The sequence below is a fragment of the Stegodyphus dumicola genome, chromosome 1 (assembly GCF_044657685.1).
Source record: "Stegodyphus dumicola isolate Sdum_Otavi_A_Nest chromosome 1, ASM4465768v1".
NCBI lineage: Eukaryota > Metazoa > Arthropoda > Arachnida > Araneae > Eresidae > Stegodyphus > Stegodyphus dumicola.
The window spans coordinates 28058831-28082626 of NC_140768.1; positions in this window are offsets into that span (position 1 = coordinate 28058831).

A 23796-nucleotide genomic window follows, 5' to 3' on the forward strand; every position below is an offset into this window, starting at 1 on the left:
CGATCGCAGAAGTTCGGTTTCCATGTGCGACAACAGGTAATGTTTGTCTCCAGTCACCTCCTAAAACTAAGGTTTTACCGCCAAAAGGAACATCCAGTCCGGTCAAGTCTCTCAGCAATCTGTCGACAGCTTCCAAAGCGTAATGAGGCGTCATGGTGCATTCATCCCATATGAAAAGTTTCGCAGTCTTCAAGTACCTTTCTTCAGCGCTATCTTGTCTCGCACGGCACGAAGAATTTTCCAGAAGTGGAACGGGCAACTTGAAAGTAGAGTGTACAGTTTTTCCACCGGTCAACAGCACAGCAGCAATGCCTGTCCACGCAACGGGAATGGCAACGTGGCCCATTCCTCGAAAAGCATGAAGGATCGTCCTAAAAAGGAAAGTTTTTCCAGCTCCGCCAAACGCATTAACACAAAATGTCTTCGGTGTGTTACGATTCTCATCTCGTACAGCTTCCAAAACCAAGTCGTAAACTAATTTCTGTTCAGGATTCAACATCCCGTTCAACACTTCGGCTTGTTCGTTTTCATACTGGACATCGAACTGCGGGACTTCGAGAGAAACAGCATCAGTCAATGTTGGTTGCGAGAGACCAAGAGAACATAGCGAAACATTGTGCACTTCTAACTGGTCTTCTATACTTCTCAGTGCAAGGCTGAAACTGTCTTCTAAGGAGTAAGATCTCGCAAAATCTTCAGGAAGGGACTCTTTGAATTCATTCCACAAAGCGACGGGTTCCGCAGGGTTGCAGAAAATACAGATGAAGCAAAAAAGCTGTCTTAGCTGCGGTGGCATTTGAAAAGCTGATGCTTCTGCCAGAGTATTTTTCCATTCTTCGTCGTCTTGCAGCAGATGCCTTGCACGGCAGGCTTCCTTGAACGTTGAATACTCCACACCTTCGTAAGTTCTTAAGTTGGCAAAACTCTTCGCTCCTTTAACGTGACATAGCAGCAACCTCAGATGGAAACGCTCAACATCTTTCGGGCTAACAGAATACATTCTTGAAATGATGTAATCTCCAAGTCTAACTCGTGTCTGCCAGTCATGATTCCTCCAGGTGAAATGTTTAGGAATTTCGGCATACAGGTAACCATTGGCTTCGGGAACTGTCCTGTTCAGTTCAAACCATCCGGTGAGCATGGTATTTTTCTCGGCAGCTCTCTGGAAAGCATTCCTTTCTTCGGATTCGGCAAAATAGACGGGCTGCAGGTTTTCCAAATGAACCGGTAGTCGTATGATGGAGTGCGACTTAGAATGCATTCTTTTTTCAAACAGCCTCCACGCTGCTTCAGGGGCAGACACGTATCTTGCATTTAAGAAGCATTTGATCTCGTCCCACATTAAAGTTCTATCTCCAGATTCTTCCAGAACAACTTTAGCTGCATCATGACCCTTGTACACGTATTTGAACAAATACTTCACCGATTTTATGGAGCTGCAAACTTCAACGTTTATGTGGGCGTTGTACTTTTTCGATAAATACGGATTGTAAGGAACGGCCCATCTGTTATCGATGGCATGACCCTTGATCACGATAAAGTTTCCATCGTCCCTTCTTCTGTAGAGTGGGTAGCCATTCACGTTCTCTTTAGTTTCTGCCTGAAACGGTTTCGGAAATCCTTTCGAACATACACCATCACTCATGCAGGGAGAGTTTCTATTCAGTTCACCGCAGGGTCCGTGAATCATCGATGACTTCACAATGTTGTGTAGCTCCGGATGTCGAGTAGCATCTGGAAGTTCAGCACACACCAGCGAGTCGATGCACTCTGCATCTCTTATTTTGTCTTCTTCCGCTAAAAACAACAAAAGGTGCATATGAGGCAACCCTCTCTTCTGAAATTCGATGACGTGTATATCTGCAATGGTCGCACCTAAGATGTGATTCTTTGTCAAATCTTGCATCAAAGCGTTTTGTTCAGGTCAAATACCCTCGAAACGATGTCCGGGCGATCCTGAGCCTTCTGTCCTGGGAATAAGTTTTCTGTTATTTCCGGCCATTTAGGGTTGCACGTGAAAGTCAAAAACAGATCCGGTTTACCAAAGTCGCGCACAATGGCCATCGAGTCCTGATAGTTTCGCTGCATGCAGCGAGGGCTTCCTATAAACGTTGACGGAAGTATAACCGGTATTCCAGGGCGGACGCCCGTCTCTTGACCAACTCTGTAAATGTGATCGGCAAGACCCATGTAAGTTTCCACTCTCAGATTTGTCTGATGGCTCCGGAGGTACGCAATCCTGTTGCCTTCAACTTTTACGTATGCATCCACGAGATACTGCTGAAACAATTTCCGGCCATACAAAATCGGGTTGTAGCAATCTCGTCGTACGGACACCCTGTGACTGTAAAACTGTAACTCTGTGTATTGCTGTCCGACAAATACTTCACCGATTTTATGGAGCTGCATACTTCAACGTTTATGTGGGCGTTGTACTTTTTCGATAAATACGGATTGTAAGGAACGACCCATCTGTTATCGATGGCATGACCCTTGATCACGATAAAGTTTCCATCGTCCCTTCTTCTGTAGAGTGGGTAGCCATTCACGTTCTGAATGTTATATATAGCATTGCACATATTATTATTTAACAGAATGTTAAATAATAATATGTGCAATGCTATGGAAATTCTAAGAACAGATAACGATTATCAAAATATTTTGAATAATTAGGCAACGACCACAGGAAGTGTCATTTTTACTTCCGTGTGTAATGTAGTGGTGTAGCGTATTCAGCTACGGCAAAGCACTCGAGTGCAATCTGCCTAAGGGGAGGGATGCCTTCTTGTCGGCTTTTTAAAGGAAAGTGGCATGGGGAAAATAACAAAAACACCCATGCAGCCACCCCATTCACTGGGATTCGAATGTTGGGTGTTTGTAAAAGACGCAACTTTGTGGAACAAACTCATTTGCTCATTACAGTCCTATCCCTCGAGTATATCAAATATCATGTGAATCATGCCCATGTCTTGCATCTGCTGCACACCTTGTTCCATCATTGTGTGGATATAGCTCATATTGTTTTAATAGTGTTGTATGTGTCCAATATCCCCTGTATATACATTTGAAAATATATATGTACATACATATGAACCAAATTAGTTAGTCGCCTGTTTTTATCGCATTCAAAATAAATAAATAACAGAAAATAATTTTTAAAATCTACCGAGTAAGTATTGCAGATGGGTGTGCTGCACCCACTCAATTCTTTGCTGGTGTCTAAAATAATTTCTGTGTGAAATTTGTGGAAATATTTTGTATTTAAATCAAAAACAGAAAAATAATTTTAAATCTATGATTAAAATTGTTTTTCTCACTTTCATTATTATTAACACGAAACCGAAGGGACTGAAGAATTTTTTCGTGTTAAAGGATATTGAAAAAAAAAAAAAATATTTTCAACAAAATTAAGTTTATTAGAGTACATTTTATTTGCACAGATATGCATATAGGCATGTATTTAATAAAAAATCAATGAAACAAAATCATCCACAAGAACTGCATTATTCATTTCGTTTTCTTTGTCGGAATCTGCATCAATGATATTTTTTTAGCTTTGAACAAACTCCAAAATATCCTTGTCTCCAATTATTTGGGGCTGTACACACATTATCATCAACTACTGCAGCTGTTGTTCTTTGGATAACACAGTAGGGCAGCACACAGAAACTTTTCCAAACGTTTCATAAAATGTCAGTCGTGTGAACCCGTAAAATATTTTACTGTACCTATGTCTATAAAAGACACAACTTTGGGAAAGACATTACACGCCTATCCCTTGAGTATATTAAATATCATGCAAAACAAAATATTTTATATGAATGAAATCAGTTATTGCGTCAATAGTTCAAAGAAAAACAGAAAATAATTTTTAAAATCTACCGAGTAAGTACGCCAGATGGGCGAGCTACAATCCGTATTTATCTGAAAAGAAATAATAATAATAATAATAATTTCTTAGTTATAAGTTTATATTAAACACAAAAAGTTGAACAGAAAAAAAAAATGTAAACAGAAAAAATTGGTGGGCTTTTGACGGCATAAACTGCCTGACACCAGGGGTCTCCTCTGCAACCTCATCGACCAGGGGGTTATTTTTTCTCCCAGGTATCAGCCCCTTCCCTGGTCTGCTGTTACAGAATCATAGACAAAATTGCATCACTATATATAAATATGTATATATATATATATATATATATATATATATATATTGATGCAATTGTATATACATATATACACACACGCACAATTAAGATATATATATATTTGTATGTGTTTACAAAAATGCAAGCAATGAATAAGAAAAATTATTTACAAAAATTTACATGTTCTATGTACACCTGAAAAGAAAAACATTTTAATTTGAATGAAATCATTTCTATATACACCTGAAAAAAAGTATTTACAAGTTCTATGTACATCTGAAAAGAAATGTATAAAAACATTTTAATTTGAATCAAATCATTTCTATATACACCTGAAAAAGGAATATTTTTATGTGATTGAAATCAGTTCCATAAATACCTAAAAAAGAAAAATACATAAAATGTTTTAAAATTAATGAACGCAATTGTATGTAGACCTGAAAAGGAAAATTTATAAAAAATATTTACAACATTGAAAAAATAATACAGCTTCCGATTGCCTAACTACTACAAATTCCACTTTGTAACAACAGACATAAAAGCCGACTAATGCATAATTCTCAAACTGTTTCAGCTTCATCTTGACTTGCTTCAATTTATCCCAGTCATCCAAAAACCTCAAATCTTTTTCATTTTTGCTTTGGCTTGATTAACTTCATTTTGTGTTGCAAAAATCTCACTGTTTCAATGTCTCGAGTAACTTTTTTACTGCAGAACCTCCCTGTAAACAATATTTCTTGTGAATACTTTAGAACATGCGGGCATCAAACGGCCTTGCTTCTTGGTGTCTTTCACTAAAACACGAACATTCCTCATAGACGAACATCTTGAAAAAGCTACGTAAAGCATTCCATGACTGAAAACTGGTTGCGGTAAATAAATCCCAACTTTCTTAAGTGTCTGTCCCTGTGACTTATTAATAGTCATACAAAATGCAAGCCTGATGGGAAACTGTCTTCGCTTGAGCTGAAAGGGGAGGTTTGAATCTGATGGTGAAAGTTCGACACGTGGAATGAAAACTCTCGATCCAGCATTCTGTCCAGAGATGACTTCACAATGTAAAACGTTTGGCATAATTCTCTTCACAATGAGCCTTGTTCCGTTGAAGAGTCCAACCGATGGATGTAGATTTCGTAGAAGCATAACTATAACTCCAACTTTCAAATTCAGACGATGAGGTGGCATTCCAGAAGGCGTCAGGCTGTGGATGAAATCCAGCTGATACGTTTCTTGTTCTTCTTCGTCATCGCAAATAACCGAGTCTGCACTGTAGTGCGTGAAAACTTGACCTGGAAACGTGGAAAGAATTTCTTCATTAAGCTTCAGAGCTTCCTCGTTCTTTGGAAATAAAATCGCTTTACTGGCCAAGTCTTGTAAGTCGAATTCATTACCGCAGCCAAACATTTCTTCTACTATCGATCTGTTGACCACACACAAAGATGGAATTTCGATAATGTCTTCGTCCAAGCCACTGTCATTTTTAAGACGACCGTCTCCCAACTGCAGAAGCCATTCTGAAAATTCTGGTTCATCCGGATTCAATCGCATATTGGTGGAAAGCGTGCATTGTTTGAAATGTGGCCACAAAAAGGAGTTCCTGAGGCAGCTCTCGATCGCAGAAGTTCGGTTTCCATGTGCGACAACAGGTAATGTTTGTCTCCAGTCACCTCCTAAAACTAAGGTTTTACCGCCAAAAGGAACATCCAGTCCGGTCAAGTCTCTCAGCAATCTGTCGACAGCTTCCAAAGCGTAATGAGGCGTCATGGTGCATTCATCCCATATGAAAAGTTTCGCAGTCTTCAAGTACCTTTCTTCAGCGCTATCTTGTCTCGCACGGCACGAAGAATTTTCCAGAAGTGGAACGGGCAACTTGAAAGTAGAGTGTACAGTTCTTCCACCGGTCAACAGCACAGCAGCAATGCCTGTCCACGCAACGGGAATGGCAACGTGGCCCATTCCTCGAAAAGCATGAAGGATCGTCCTAAAAAGGAAAGTTTTTCCAGCTCCGCCAAACGCATTAACACAAAATGTCTTCGGTGTGTTACGATTCTCATCTCGTACAGCTTCCAAAACCAAGTCGTAAACTAATTTCTGTTCAGGATTCAACATCCCGTTCAACACTTCGGCTTGTTCGTTTTCATACTGGACATCGAACTGCGGGACTTCGAGAGAAACAGCATCAGTCAATGTTGGTTGCGAGAGACCAAGAGAACATAGCGAAACATTGTGCACTTCTAACTGGTCTTCTATACTTCTCAGTGCAAGGCTGAAACTGTCTTCTAAGGAGTAAGATCTCGCAAAATCTTCAGGAAGGGACTCTTTGAATTCATTCCACAAAGCGACGGGTTCCGCAGGGTTGCAGAAAATACAGATGAAGCAAAAAAGCTGTCTTAGCTGCGGTGGCATTTGAAAAGCTGATGCTTCTGCCAGAGTATTTTTCCATTCTTCGTCGTCTTGCAGCAGATGCCTTGCACGGCAGGCTTCCTTGAACGTTGAATACTCCACACCTTCGTAAGTTCTTAAGTTGGCAAAACTCTTCGCTCCTTTAACGTGACATAGCAGCAACCTCAGATGGAAACGCTCAACATCTTTCGGGCTAACAGAATACATTCTTGAAATGATGTAATCTCCAAGTCTAACTCGTGTCTGCCAGTCATGATTCCTCCAGGTGAAATGTTTAGGAATTTCGGCATACAGGTAACCATTGGCTTCGGGAACTGTCCTGTTCAGTTCAAACCATCCGGTGAGCATGGTATTTTTCTCGGCAGCTCTCTGGAAAGCATTCCTTTCTTCGGATTCGGCAAAATAGACGGGCTGCAGGTTTTCCAAATGAACCGGTAGTCGTATGATGGAGTGCGACTTAGAATGCATTCTTTTTTCAAACAGCCTCCACGCTGCTTCAGGGGCAGACACGTATCTTGCATTTAAGAAGCATTTGATCTCGTCCCACATTAAAGTTCTATCTCCAGATTCTTCCAGAACAACTTTAGCTGCATCATGACCCTTGTACACGTATTTGAACAAATACTTCACCGATTTTATGGAGCTGCAAACTTCAACGTTTATGTGGGCGTTGTACTTTTTCGATAAATACGGATTGTAAGGAACGGCCCATCTGTTATCGATGGCATGACCCTTGATCACGATAAAGTTTCCATCGTCCCTTCTTCTGTAGAGTGGGTAGCCATTCACGTTCTCTTTAGTTTCTGCCTGAAACGGTTTCGGAAATCCTTTCGAACATACACCATCACTCATGCAGGGAGAGTTTCTATTCAGTTCACCGCAGGGTCCGTGAATCATCGATGACTTCACAATGTTGTGTAGCTCCGGATGTCGAGTAGCATCTGGAAGTTCAGCACACACCAGCGAGTCGATGCACTCTGCATCTCTTATTTTGTCTTCTTCCGCTAAAAACAACAAAAGGTGCATATGAGGCAACCCTCTCTTCTGAAATTCGATGACGTGTATATCTGCAATGGTCGCACCTAAGATGTGATTCTTTGTCAAATCTTGCATCAAAGCGTTTTGTTCAGGTCAAATACCCTCGAAACGATGTCCGGGCGATCCTGAGCCTTCTGTCCTGGGAATAAGTTTTCTGTTATTTCCGGCCATTTAGGGTTGCACGTGAAAGTCAAAAACAGATCCGGTTTACCAAAGTCGCGCACAATGGCCATCGAGTCCTGATAGTTTCGCTGCATGCAGCGAGGGCTTCCTATAAACGTTGACGGAAGTATAACCGGTATTCCAGGGCGGACGCCCGTCTCTTGACCAACTCTGTAAATGTGATCGGCAAGACCCATGTAAGTTTCCACTCTCAGATTTGTCTGATGGCTCCGGAGGTACGCAATCCTGTTGCCTTCAACTTTTACGTATGCATCCACGAGATACTGCTGAAACAATTTCCGGCCATACAAAATCGGGTTGTAGCAATCTCGTCGTACGGACACCCTGTGACTGTAAAACTGTAACTCTGTGTATTGCTGTCCGACAAATACTTCACCGATTTTATGGAGCTGCATACTTCAACGTTTATGTGGGCGTTGTACTTTTTCGATAAATACGGATTGTAAGGAACGACCCATCTGTTATCGATGGCATGACCCTTGATCACGATAAAGTTTCCATCGTCCCTTCTTCTGTAGAGTGGGTAGCCATTCACGTTCTGAATGTTATATATAGCATTGCACATATTATTATTTAACAGAATGTTAAATAATAATATGTGCAATGCTATGGAAATTCTAAGAACAGATAACGATTATCAAAATATTTTGAATAATTAGGCAACGACCACAGGAAGTGTCATTTTTACTTCCGTGTGTAATGTAGTGGTGTAGCGTATTCAGCTACGGCAAAGCACTCGAGTGCAATCTGCCTAAGGGGAGGGATGCCTTCTTGTCGGCTTTTTAAAGGAAAGTGGCATGGGGAAAATAACAAAAACACCCATGCAGCCACCCCATTCACTGGGATTCGAATGTTGGGTGTTTGTAAAAGACGCAACTTTGTGGAACAAACTCATTTGCTCATTACAGTCCTATCCCTCGAGTATATCAAATATCATGTGAATCATGCCCATGTCTTGCATCTGCTGCACACCTTGTTCCATCATTGTGTGGATATAGCTCATATTGTTTTAATAGTGTTGTATGTGTCCAATATCCCCTGTATATACATTTGAAAATATATATGTACATACATATGAACCAAATTAGTTAGTCGCCTGTTTTTATCGCATTCAAAATAAATAAATAACAGAAAATAATTTTTAAAATCTACCGAGTAAGTATTGCAGATGGGTGTGCTGCACCCACTCAATTCTTTGCTGGTGTCTAAAATAATTTCTGTGTGAAATTTGTGGAAATATTTTGTATTTAAATCAAAAACAGAAAAATAATTTTAAATCTATGATTAAAATTGTTTTTCTCACTTTCATTATTATTAACACGAAACCGAAGGGACTGAAGAATTTTTTCGTGTTAAAGGATATTGAAAAAAAAAAAAAATATTTTCAACAAAATTAAGTTTATTAGAGTACATTTTATTTGCACAGATATGCATATAGGCATGTATTTAATAAAAAATCAATGAAACAAAATCATCCACAAGAACTGCATTATTCATTTCGTTTTCTTTGTCGGAATCTGCATCAATGATATTTTTTTAGCTTTGAACAAACTCCAAAATATCCTTGTCTCCAATTATTTGGGGCTGTACACACATTATCATCAACTACTGCAGCTGTTGTTCTTTGGATAACACAGTAGGGCAGCACACAGAAACTTTTCCAAACGTTTCATAAAATGTCAGTCGTGTGAACCCGTAAAATATTTTACTGTACCTATGTCTATAAAAGACACAACTTTGGGAAAGACATTACACGCCTATCCCTTGAGTATATTAAATATCATGCAAAACAAAATATTTTATATGAATGAAATCAGTTATTGCGTCAATAGTTCAAAGAAAAACAGAAAATAATTTTTAAAATCTACCGAGTAAGTACGCCAGATGGGCGAGCTACAATCCGTATTTATCTGAAAAGAAATAATAATAATAATAATAATAATTTCTTAGTTATAAGTTTATATTAAACACAAAAACTTGAACAGAAAAAAAAAATGTAAACAGAAAAAATTGGTGGGCTTTTGACGGCATAAACTGCCTGACACCTGGGGTCTCCTCTGCAACCTCATCGACCAGGGGGTTATTTTTTCTCCCAGGTATCAGCCCCTTCCCTGGTCTGCTGTTACAGAATCATAGACAAAATTGCATCACTATATATAAATATGTATATATATATATATATATATATATATATATATTGATGCAATTGTATATACATATATACACACACGCACAATTAAGATATATATATATTTGTATGTGTTTACAAAAATGCAAGCAATGAATAAGAAAAATTATTTACAAAAATTTACATGTTCTATGTACACCTGAAAAGAAAAACATTTTAATTTGAATGAAATCATTTCTATATACACCTGAAAAAAAGTATTTGCAAGTTCTATGTACATCTGAAAAGAAATGTATAAAAACATTTTAATATGAATCAAATCATTTCTATATACACCTGAAAAAGAAATATTTTTATGTGATTGAAATCAGTTCCATAAATACCTAAAAAAGAAAAATACATAAAATGTTTTAAAATTAATGAACGCAATTGTATGTAGACCTGAAAAGGAAAATTTATAAAAAATATTTACAACATTGAAAAAATAATACAGCTTCCGATTGCCTAACTACTACAAATTCCACTTTGTAACAACAGACATAAAAGCCGACTAATGCATAATTCTCAAACTGTTTCAGCTTCATCTTGACTTGCTTCAATTTATCCCAGTCATCCAAAAACCTCAAATCTTTTTCATTTTTGCTTTGGCTTGATTAACTTCATTTTGTGTTGCAAAAATCTCACTGTTTCAATGTCTCGAGTAACTTTTTTACTGCAGAACCTCCCTGTAAACAATATTTCTTGTGAATACTTTAGAACATGCGGGCATCAAACGGCCTTGCTTCTTGGTGTCTTTCACTAAAACACGAACATTCCTCATAGACGAACATCTTGAAAACGCTACATAAAGCATTCCATGACTGAAAACTGGTTGCGGTAAATAAATCCCAACTTTCTTAAGTGTCTGTCCCTGTGACTTATTAATAGTCATACAAATGCAAGCCTGATGGGAAACTGTCTTCGCTTGAGCTGAAAGGGGAGGTTTGAATCTGATGCTGAAAGTTCAACACGTGGAATGAAAACTCTCGATCCAGCATTCTGTCCAGAGATGACTTCACAATGTAAAACGTTTGGCATAATTCTCTTCACAATGAGCCTTGTTCCGTTGCAGAGTCCAACCGATGGATGTAGATTTCGTAGAAGCATAACTATAACTCCAACTTTCAAATTCAGACGATGAGGTGGCATTCCAGAAGGCGTCAGGCTGTGGATGAAATCCAGCTGATACGTTTCTTGTTCTTCTTCGTCATCGCAAATAACCGAGTCTGCACTGTAGTGCGTGAAAACTTGACCTGGAAACGTGGAAAGAATTTCTTCATTAAGCTTCAGAGCTTCCTCGTTCTTTGGAAATAAAATCGCTTTACTGGCCAAGTCTTGTAAGTCGAATTCATTACCGCAGCCAAACATTTCTTCTACTATCGATCTGTTGACCACACACAAAGATGGAATTTCGATAATGTCTTCGTCCAAGCCACTGTCATTTTTAAGACGACCGTCTCCCAACTGCAGAAGCCATTCTGAAAATTCTTGTTCTTCCGGATTCAATCGCATATTGGTGGAAAGCTTGCATTGTTTGAAATGTGGCCACAAAAAGGAGTTCCTGAGGCAGCTCTCGATCGCAGAAGTTCGGTTTCCATGTGCAACAACAGGTAATGTTTGTCTCCAGTCACCTCCTAAAACTAAGGTTTTACCGCCAAAAGGAACATCCAGTCCGGTCAAGTCTCTCAGCAATCTGTCGACAGCTTCCAAAGCGTAATGAGGCGTCATGGTGCATTCATCCCATATGAAAAGTTTCGCAGTCTTCAAGTACCTTCCTTCAGCGCTATCTTGTCTCACACGGCACGAAGAATTTTCCAGAAGTGGAACGGGCAACTTGAAAGTAGAGTGTACAGTTCTTCCACCGGTCAACAGTACAGCAGCAATGCCTGTCCACGCAACGGGAATGGCAACGTGGCCCATTCCTCGAACAGCATGAAGGATCGTCCTAAAAAGGAAAGTTTTTCCAGCTCTGCCAAACGCATTAACACAAAATGTCTTCGGTGTGTTAGGATTCTCATCTCGTACAGCTTCCAAAACCAAGTCGTAAACTAATTTCTGTTCAGGATTCAACATCCCGTTCAACACTTCGGCTTGTTCGTTTTCATACTGGACATCGAACTGCGGGACTTCGAGAGAAACAGCATCAGTCAATGTTGGTTGCGGGAGACCAAGAGAACATAGCGAAACATTGTGCACTTCTAACTGGTCTTCTATACTTCTCAGTGCAAGGCTGAAACTGTCTTCTAAGGAGTAAGATCTCGCAAAATCTTCAGAAAGGGACTCTTTGAATTCATTCCACAAAGCGACGGGTTCCGCAGGGTTCCAGAAAACACAGATGAAGCAAAAAAGCTGTCTTAGCTGCGGTGGCATTTGAAAAGCTGATGCTTCTGCCAGAGTATTTTTCCATTCTTCGTCGTCTTGCAGCAGATGCCTTGCACGGCAGGCTTCCTTGAACGTTGAATACTCCACACCTTCGTAAGTTCTTAAGTCGGCAAAACTCTTCGCTCCTTTAACGTGACACAGCAGCAACCTCAGATGGATACGCTCAACATCTTTCGGGCTAACAGAATACATTCTTGAAATGATGTAATCTCCAAGTCTAACTCGTGTCTGCCAGGCATGATTCCTCCAGGTGAAATGTTTAGGAATTTCGGCATACAGGTAACCATTGGCTTCGGGAACTGTCCTGTTCAGTTCAAACCATCCGGTGAGCATGGTATTTTTCTCGGCAGCTCTCTGGAAAGCATTCCTTTCTTCGGATTCGGCAAAATAGACGGGCTGCAGGTTTTCCAAATGAACCGGTAGTCGTATGATGGAGTGCGACTTAGAATGCATTCTTTTTTCAAACAGCCTCCACGCTGCTTCAGGGGCAGACACGTATCTTGCATTTAAGAAGCATTTGATCTCGTCCCACATTAAAGTTCTATCTCCAGATTCTTCCAGAACAACTTTAGCTGCATCATGACCCTTGTACACGTATTTGAACAAATACTTCACCGATTTTATGGAGCTGCAAACTTCAACGTTTATGTGGGCGTTGTACTTTTTCGATAAATACGGATTGTAAGGAACGGCCCATCTGTTATCGATGGCATGACCCTTGATCACGATAAAGTTTCCATCGTCCCTTCTTCTGTAGAGTGGGTAGCCATTCACGTTCTCTTTAGTTTCTGCCTGAAACGGTTTCGGAAATCCTTTCGAACATACACCATCACTCATGCAGGGAGAGTTTCTATTCAGTTCACCGCAGGGTCCGTGAATCATCGATGACTTCACAATGTTGTGTAGCTCCGGATGTCGAGTAGCATCTGGAAGTTCAGCACACACCAGCGAGTCGATGCACTCTGCATCTCTTATTTTGTCTTCTTCCGCTAAAAACAACAAAAGGTGCATATGAGGCAATCCTCTCTTCTGAAATTCGATGACGTGTATATCTGCAATGGTCGCACCTAAGATGTGATTCTTTGTCAAATCTTGCATCAAAGCCGTTTTCTTCAGGTCAAATACCCTCGAAACGATGTCCGGGCGATCCTGAGCCTTCTGTCCTGGGAATAAGTTTTCTGTTATTTCCGGCCATTTAGGGTTGCACGTGAAAGTCAAAAACAGATCCGGTTTACCAAAGTCGCGCACAATGGCCATCGAGTCCTGATAGTTTTGCTGCATGCAGCGAGGGCTTCCTATAAACGTTGACGGAAGTATAACCGGTATTCCAGGGCGGACGCCCGTCTCTTGACCAACTCTGTAAATATAATCGGCAAGACCCATGTAAGTTTCCACTCTCAGATTTGTCTGATGGCTCCGGAGGTACGCAATCCTGTTGCCTTCAACTTTTACGTATGCATCCACGAGATACTGCTGAAACAATTTCCGGCCATACAAAATCGGGTTGTAGCAATCTCGTCGTACGGACACCCTGTGACTGTAAAACTGTAACTCTGTGTATTGCTGTCCGACAAATACTTCACCGATTTTATGGAGCTGCATACTTCAACGTTTATGTGGGCGTTGTACTTTTTCGATAAATACGGATTGTAAGGAACGACCCATCTGTTATCGATGGCATGACCCTTGATCACGATAAAGTTTCCATCGTCCCTTCTTCTGTAGAGTGGGTAGCCATTCACGTTCTGAATGTTATATATAGCATTGCACATATTATTATTTAACAGAATGTTAAATAATAATATGTGCAATGCTATGGAAATTCTAAGAACAGATAACGATTATCAAAATATTTTGAATAATTAGGCAACGACCACAGGAAGTGTCATTTTTACTTCCGTGTGTAATGTAGTGGTGTAGCGTATTCAGCTACGGCAAAGCACTCGAGTGCAATCTGCCTAAGGGGAGGGATGCCTTCTTGTCGGCTTTTTAAAGGAAAGTGGCATGGGGAAAATAACAAAAACACCCATGCAGCCACCCCATTCACTGGGATTCGAATGTTGGGTGTTTGTAAAAGACGCAACTTTGTGGAACAAACTCATTTGCTCATTACAGTCCTATCCCTCGAGTATATCAAATATCATGTGAATCATGCCCATGTCTTGCATCTGCTGCACACCTTGTTCCATCATTGTGTGGATATAGCTCATATTGTGTCAATAGTGTTGTATGTGTCCAATATCCCCTGTATATACATTTGAAAATATATATGTACATACATATGAACCAAATTAGTTAGTCGCCTGTTTTTATCGCATTCAAAATAAATAAATAACAGAAAATAATTTTTAAAATCTACCGAGTAAGTATTGCAGATGGGTGTGCTGCACCCACTCAATTCTTTGCTGGTGTCTAAAATAATTTCTGTGTGAAATTTGTGGAAATATTTTGTATTTAAATCAAAAACAGAAAAATAATTTTAAATCTATGATTAAAATTGTTTTTCTCACTTTCATTATTATTAACACGAAACCGAAGGGACTGAAGAATTTTTTCGTGTTAAAGGATATTGAAAAAAAAAAAAAAAAAAAAAAAAAAAACATATTTTCAACAAAATTAAGTTTATTAGAGTACATTTTATTTGCACAGATATGCATATAGGCATGTATTTAATAAAAAATCAATGAAACAAAATCATCCACAAGAACTGCATTATTCATTTCGTTTTCTTTGTCGGAATCTGCATCAATGATATTTTTTTAGCTTTGAACAAACTCCAAAATATCCTTGTCTCCAATTATTTGGGGCTGTACACACATTATCATCAACTACTGCAACTGTTGTTCTTTGGATAACACAGTAGGGCAGCACACAGAAACTTTTCCAAACGTTTCATAAAATGTCAGTCGTGTGAACCCGTAAAATATTTTACTGTACCTATGTCTATAAAAGACACAACTTTGGGAAAGACATTACAGGCCTATCCCTTGAGTATATTAAATATCATGCAAAACAAAATATTTTATATGAATGAAATCAGTTATTGCGTCAATAGTTCAAAGAAAAACAGAAAATAATTTTTAAAATCTACCGAGTAAGTACGCCAGATGGGCGAGCTACAATCCGTATTTATCTGAAAAGAAATAATAATAATAATAATAATTTCTTAGTTATAAGTTTATATTAAACACAAAAACTTGAACAGAAAAAAAAAATGTAAACAGAAAAAATTGGTGGGCTTTTGACGGCATAAACTGCCTGACACCTGGGGTCTCCTCTGCAACCTCATCGACCAGGGGGTTATTTTTTCTCCCAGGTATCAGCCCCTTCCCTGGTCTGCTGTTACAGAATCATAGACAAAATTGCATCACTATATATAAATATGTATATATATATATATATATATATATTGATGCAATTGTATATACATATATACACACACGCACAATTAAGATATATATATATTTGTATGTGTTTACAAAAATGCAAGCAATGAATAAGAAAAATTATTTACAAAAATTTACATGTTCTATGTACACCTGAAAAGAAAAACATTTTAATTTGAATGAAATCATTTCTATATACACCTGAAAAAAAGTATTTACAAGTTCTATGTACATCTGAAAAGAAATGTATAAAAACATTTTAATTTGAATCAAATCATTTCTATATACACCTGAAAAAGAAATATTTTTATGTGATTGAAATCAGTTCCATAAATACCTAAAAAAGAAAAATACATAAAATGTTTTAAAATTAATGAACGCAATTGTATGTAGACCTGAAAAGGAAAATTTATAAAAAATATTTACAACATTGAAAAAATAATACAGCTTCCGATTGCCTAACTACTACAAATTCCACTTTGTAACAACAGACATAAAAGCCGACTAATGCATAATTCTCAAACTGTTTCAGCTTCATCTTGACTTGCTTCAATTTATCCCAGTCATCCAAAAACCTCAAATCTTTTTCATTTTTGCTTTGGCTTGATTAACTTCATTTTGTGTTGCAAAAATCTCACTGTTTCAATGTCTCGAGTAACTTTTTTACTGCAGAACCTCCCTGTAAACAATATTTCTTGTGAATACTTTAGAACATGCGGGCATCAAACGGCCTTGCTTCTTGGTGTCTTTCACTAAAACACGAACATTCCTCATAGACGAACATCTTGAAAAAGCTACATAAAGCATTCCATGACTGAAAACTGGTTGCGGTAAATAAATCCCAACTTTCTTAAGTGTCTGTCCCTGTGACTTATTAATAGTCATACAAAATGCAAGCCTGATGGGAAACTGTCTTCGCTTGAGCTGAAAGGGGAGGTTTGAATCTGATGGTGAAAGTTCAACACGTGGAATGAAAACTCTCGATCCAGCATTCTGTCCAGAGATGACTTCACAATGTAAAACGTTTGGCATAATTCTCTTCACAATGAGCCTTGTTCCGTTGCAGAGTCCAACAGATGGATGTAGATTTCGTAGAAGCATAACTATAACTCCAACTTTCAAATTCAGACGATGAGGTGGCATTCCAGAAGGCGTCAGGCTGTGGATGAAATCCAGCTGATACGTTTCTTGTTCTTCTTCGTCATCGCAAATAACCGAGTCTGCACTGTAGTGCGTGAAAACTTGACCTGGAAACGTGGAAAGAATTTCTTCATTAAGCTTCAGAGCTTCCTCGTTCTTTGGAAATAAAATCGCTTTACTGGCCAAGTCTTGTAAGTCGAATTCATTACCGCAGCCAAACATTTCTTCTACTATCGATCTGTTGACCACACACAAAGATGGAATTTCGATAATGTCTTCGTCCAAGCCACTGTCATTTTTAAGACGACCGTCTCCCAACTGCAGAAGCCATTCTGAAAATTCTTGTTCTTCCGGATTCAATCGCATATTGGTGGAAAGCGTGCATTGTTTGAAATGTGGCCACAAAAAGGAGTGCCTGAGGCAGCTCTCGATCGCAGAAGTTCGGTTTCCATGTGCGACAACAGGTAATGTTTGTCTCCAGTCACCTCCTAAAACTAAGGTTTTACCGCCAAAAGGAACATCCAGTCCGGTCAAGTCTCTCAGCAATCTGTCGACAGCTTCCAAAGCGTAATGAGGCGTCATGGTGCATTCATCCCATATGAAAAGTTTCGCAGTCTTCAAGTACCTTCCTTCAGCGCTATCTTGTCTCACACGGCACGAAGAATTTTCCAGAAGTGGAACAGGCAACTTGAAAGTAGAGTGTACAGTTCTTCCACCGGTCAACAGCACAGCAGCAATGCCTGTCCACGCAACGGGAATGGCAACGTGGCCCATTCCTCGAACAGCATGAAGGATCGTCCTAAAAAGGAAAGTTTTTCCAGCTCCGGCAAACGCATTAACACAAAATGTCTTCGGTGTGTTAGGATTCTCATCTCGTACAGCTTTCCAAAACCAAGTCGTAAACTAATTTCTGTTCAGGATTCAACATCCCGTTCAACACTTCGGCTTGTTCGTTTTCATACTGGACATCGAACTGCGGGACTTCGAGAGAAACAGCATCAGTCAATGTTGGTTGCGGGAGACCAAGAGAACATAGCGAAACATTGTGCACTTCTAACTGGTCTTCTATACTTCTCAGTGCAAGGCTGAAACTGTCTTCTAAGGAGTAAGATCTCGCAAAATCTTCAGAAAGGGACTCTTTGAATTCATTCCACAAAGCGACGGGTTCCGCAGGGTTGCAGAAAACACAGATGAAGCAAAAAAGCTGTCTTAGCTGCGGTGGCATTTGAAAAGCTGATGCTTCTGCCAGAGTATTTTTCCATTCTTCGTCGTCTTGCAGCAGATGCCTTGCACGGCAGGCTTCCTTGAACGTTGAATACTCCACACCTTCGTAAGTTCTTAAGTCGGCAAAACTCTTCGCTCCTTTAACGTGACACAGCAGCAACCTCAGATGGAAACGCTCAACATCTTTCGGGCTAACAGAATACATTCTTGAAATGATGTAATCTCCAAGTCTAACTCGTGTCTGCCAGGCATGATTCCTCCAGGTGAAATGTTTACGAATTTCGGCATACAGGTAACCATTGGCTTCGGGAACTGTCCTGTTCAGTTCAAACCATCCGGTGAGCATGGTATTTTTCTCGGCAGCTCTCTGGAAAGCATTCCTTTCTTCGGATTCGGCAAAATAGACGGGCTGCAGGTTTTCCAAATGAACCGGTAGTCGTATGATGGAGTGCGACTTAGAATGCATTCTTTTTTCAAACAGCCTCCACGCTGCTTCAGGGGCAGACACGTATCTTGCATTTAAGAAGCATTTGATCTCGTCCCACATTAAAGTTCTATCTCCAGATTCTTCCAGAACAACTTTAGCTGCATCATGACCCTTGTACACGTATTTGAACAAATACTTCACCGATTTTATGGAGCTGCATACTTCAACGTTTATGTGGGCGTTGTACTTTTTCGATAAATACGGATTGTAAGGAACGACCCATCTGTTATCGATGGCATGACTTTTGATCACGATAAAGTTTCCATCGTCCCTTCTTCTGTAGAGTGGGTAGCCATTCACGTTCTCTTTAGTTTCTGCCTGAAACGGTTTCGGAAATCCTTTCGAACATACACCATCACTCATGCAGGGAGAGTTTCTATTCAGTTCACCGCAGGGTCCGTGAATCATCGATGACTTCACAATGTTGTGTAGCTCCGGATGTCGAGTAGCATCTGGAAGTTCAGCACACACCAGCGAGTCGATGCACTCTGCATCTCTTATTTTGTCTTCTTCCGCTAAAAACAACAAAAGTTGCATATGAGGCAATCCTCTCTTCTGAAATTCGATGACGTGTATATCTGCAATGGTCGCACCTAAGATGTGATTCTTTGTCAAATCTTGCATCAAAGCCGTTTTCTTCAGGTCAAATACCCTCGAAACGATGTCCGGGCGATCGTGAGCCTTCTGTCCTGGGAATAAGTTTTCTGTTATTTCTGGCCATTTAGGGTTGCACGTGAAAGTCAAAAACAGATCCGGTTTACCAAAGTCGCGCACAATGGCCATCGAGTCCTGATAGTTTTGCTGCATGCAGCGAGGGCTTCCTATAAACGTTGACGGAAGTATAACCGGTATTCCAGGGCGGACGCCCGTCTCTTGACCAACTCTGTAAATGTGATCGGCAAGACCCATGTAAGTTTCCACTCTCAGATTTGTCTGATGGCTCCGGAGGTACGCAATCCTGTTGCCTTCAACTTTTACGTATGCATCCACGAGATACTGCTGAAACAATTTCCGACCATACAAAATCGGGTTGTAGCAATCTCGTCGTACGGACACCCTGTGACTGTAAAACTGTAACTCTGTGTATTTCTGTCCGACAAATACTTCACCGATTTTATGGAGCTGCATACTTCAACGTTTATGTGGGCGTTGTACTTTTTCGATAAATACGGATTGTAAGGAACGACCCATCTGTTATCGATGGCATGACCCTTGATCACGATAAAGTTTCCATCGTCCCTTCTTCTGTAGAGTGGGTAGCCATTCACGTTCTGAATGTTATATATAGCATTGCACATATTATTATTTAACAGAATGTTAAATAATAATATGTGCAATGCTATGGAAATTCTAAGAACAGATAACGATTATCAAAATATTTTGAATAATTAGGCAACGACCACAGGAAGTGTCATTTTTACTTCCGTGTGTAATGTAGTGGTGTAGCGTATTCAGCTACGGCAAAGCACTCGAGTGCAATCTGCCTAAGGGGAGGGATGCCTTCTTGTCGGCTTTTTAAAGGAAAGTGGCATGGGGAAAATAACAAAAACACCCATGCAGCCACCCCATTCACTGGGATTCGAATGTTGGGTGTTTGTAAAAGACGCAACTTTGTGGAACAAACTCATTTGCTCATTACAGTCCTATCCCTCGAGTATATCAAATATCATGTGAATCATGCCCATGTCTTGCATCTGCTGCACACCTTGTTCCATCATTGTGTGGATATAGCTCATATTGTGTCAATAGTGTTGTATGTGTCCAATATCCCCTGTATATACATTTGAAAATATATATGTACATACATATGAACCAAATTAGTTAGTCGCCTGTTTTTATCGCATTCAAAATAAATAAATAACAGAAAATAATTTTTAAAATCTACCGAGTAAGTATTGCAGATGGGTGTGCTGCACCCACTCAATTCTTTGCTGGTGTCTAAAATAATTTCTGTGTGAAATTTGTGGAAATATTTTGTATTTAAATCAAAAACAGAAAAATAATTTTAAATCTATGATTAAAATTGTTTTTCTCACTTTCATTATTATTAACACGAAACCGAAGGGACTGAAGAATTTTTTCGTGTTAAAGGATATTGAAAAAAAAAAAAAAAAAAAAAAAAAAACATATTTTCAACAAAATTAAGTTTATTAGAGTACATTTTATTTGCACAGATATGCATATAGGCATGTATTTAATAAAAAATCAATGAAACAAAATCATCCACAAGAACTGCATTATTCATTTCGTTTTCTTTGTCGGAATCTGCATCAATGATATTTTTTTAGCTTTGAACAAACTCCAAAATATCCTTGTCTCCAATTATTTGGGGCTGTACACACATTATCATCAACTACTGCAACTGTTGTTCTTTGGATAACACAGTAGGGCAGCACACAGAAACTTTTCCAAAGTTTCATAAAATGTCAGTCGTGTGAACCCGTAAAATATTTTACTGTACCTATGTCTATAAAAGACACAACTTTGGGAAAGACATTACAGGCCTATCCCTTGAGTATATTAAATATCATGCAAAACAAAATATTTTATATGAATGAAATCAGTTATTGCGTCAATAGTTCAAAGAAAAACAGAAAATAATTTTTAAAATCTACCGAGTAAGTACGCCAGATGGGCGAGCTACAATCCGTATTTATCTGAAAAGAAATAATAATAATAATAATAATTTCTTAGTTATAAGTTTATATTAAACACAAAAACTTGAACAGAAAAAAAAATGTAAACAGAAAAAATTGGTGGGCTTTTGACGGCATAAACTGCCTGACACCTGGGGTCTCCTCTGCAACCTCATCGACCAGGGGGTTATTTTTTCTCCCAGGTATCAGCCCCTTCCCTGGTCTGCTGTTACAGAATCATAGACAAAATTGCATCACTATATATAAATATGTATATATATATATATATATATTGATGCAATTGTATATACATATATACACACACGCACAATTAAGATATATATATATTTGTATGTGTTTACAAAAATGCAAGCAATGAATAAAAAAAATTATTTACAAAAATTTACATGTTCTATGTACACCTGAAAAGAAAAACATTTTAATTTGAATGAAATCATTTCTATATACACCTGAAAAAAAGTATTTACAAGTTCTATGTACATCTGAAAAGAAATGTATAAAAACATTTTAATTTGAATCAAATCATTTCTATATACACCTGAAAAAGAAATATTTTTATGTGATTGAAATCAGTTCCATAAATACCTAAAAAAGAAAAATACATAAAATGTTTTAAAATTGATGAACGCAATTGTATGTAGACCTGAAAAGGAAAATTTATAAAAAATATTTACAACATTGAAAAAATAATACAGCTTCCGATTGCCTAACTACTACAAATTCCACTTTGTAACAACAGACATAAAAGCCGACTAATGCATAATTCTCAAACTGTTTCAGCTTCATCTTGACTTGCTTCAATTTATCCCAGTCATCCAAAAACCTCAAATCTTTTTCATTTTTGCTTTGGCTTGATTAACTTCATTTTGTGTTGCAAAAATCTCACTGTTTCAATGTCTCGAGTAACTTTTTTACTGCAGAACCTCCCTGTAAACAATATTTCTTGTGAATACTTTAGAACATGCGGGCATCAAACGGCCTTGCTTCTTGGTGTCTTTCACTAAAACTCGAACATTCCTCATAGACGAACATCTTGAAAAAGCTACGTAAAGCATTCCATGACTGAAAACTGGTTGCGGTAAATAAATCCCAACTTTTTTAAGTGTCTGTCCCTGTGACTTATTAATAGTCATACAAAATGCAAGCCTGATGGGAAACTGTCTTCGCTTGAGCTGAAAGGGGAGGTTTGAATCTGATGGTGAAAGTTCAACACGTGGAATGAAAACTCTCGATCCAGCATTCTGTCCAGAGATGACTTCACAATGTAAAACGTTTGGCATAATTCTCTTCACAATGAGCCTTGTTCCGTTGCAGAGTCCAACCGATGGATGTAGATTTCGTAGAAGCATAACTATAACTCCAACTTTCAAATTCAGACGATGAGGTGGCATTCCAGAAGGCGTCAGGCTGTGGATGAAATCCAGCTGATACGTTTCTTGTTCTTCTTCGTCATCGCAAATAACCGAGTCTGCACTGTAGTGCGTGAAAACTTGACCTGGAAACGTGGAAAGAATTTCTTCATTAAGCTTCAGAGCTTCCTCGTTCTTTGGAAATAAAATCGCTTTACTGGCCAAGTCTTGTAAGTCGAATTCATTACCGCAGCCAAACATTTCTTCTACTATCGATCTGTTGACCACACACAAAGATGGAATTTCGATAGTGTCTTCGTCCAAGCCACTGTCATTTTTAAGACGACCGTCTCCCAACTGCAGAAGCCATTCTGAAAATTCTTGTTCTTCCGGATTCAATCGCATATTGGTGGAAAGCGTGCATTGTTTGAAATGTGGCCACAAAAAGGAGTTCCTGAGGCAGCTCTCGATCGCAGAAGTTCGGTTTCCATGTGCGACAACAGGTAATGTTTGTCTCCAGTCACCTCCTAAAACTAAGGTTTTACCACCAAAAGGAAAATCCAGTACGGTCAAGTCTCTCAGCAATCTGTCGACAGCTTCCAAAGCGTAATGAGGCGTCATGGTGCATTCATCCCATATGAAAAGTTTCGCAGTCTTCAAGTACCTTCCTTCAGCGCTATCTTGTCTCACACGGCACGAAGAATTTTCCAGAAGTGGAACGGGCAACTTGAAAGTAGAGTGTACAGTTCTTCCACCGGTCAACAGCACAGCAGCAATGCCTGTCCACGCAACGGGAATGGCAACGTGGCCCATTCCTCGAACAGCATGAAGGATCGTCCTAAAAAGGAAAGTTTTTCCAGCTCCGGCAAACGCATTAACACAAAATGTCTTCGGTGCGTTAGGATTCTCATCTCGTACAGCTATCCAAAACCAAGTCGTAAACTAATTTCTGTTCAGGATTCAACATCCCGTTCAACACTTCGGCTTGTTCGTTTTCATACTGGACATCGAACTGCGGGACTTCGAGAGAAACAGCATCAGTCAATGTTGGTTGCGGGAGACCAAGAGAACATAGCGAAACATTGTGCACTTCTAACTGGTCTTCTATACTTCTCAGTGCAAGGTTGAAACTGTCTTCTAAGGAGTAAGATCTCGCAAAATCTTCAGAAAGGGACTCTTTGAATTCATTCCACAAAGCGACAGGTTCCGCAGGGTTGTAGAAAACACAGATGAAG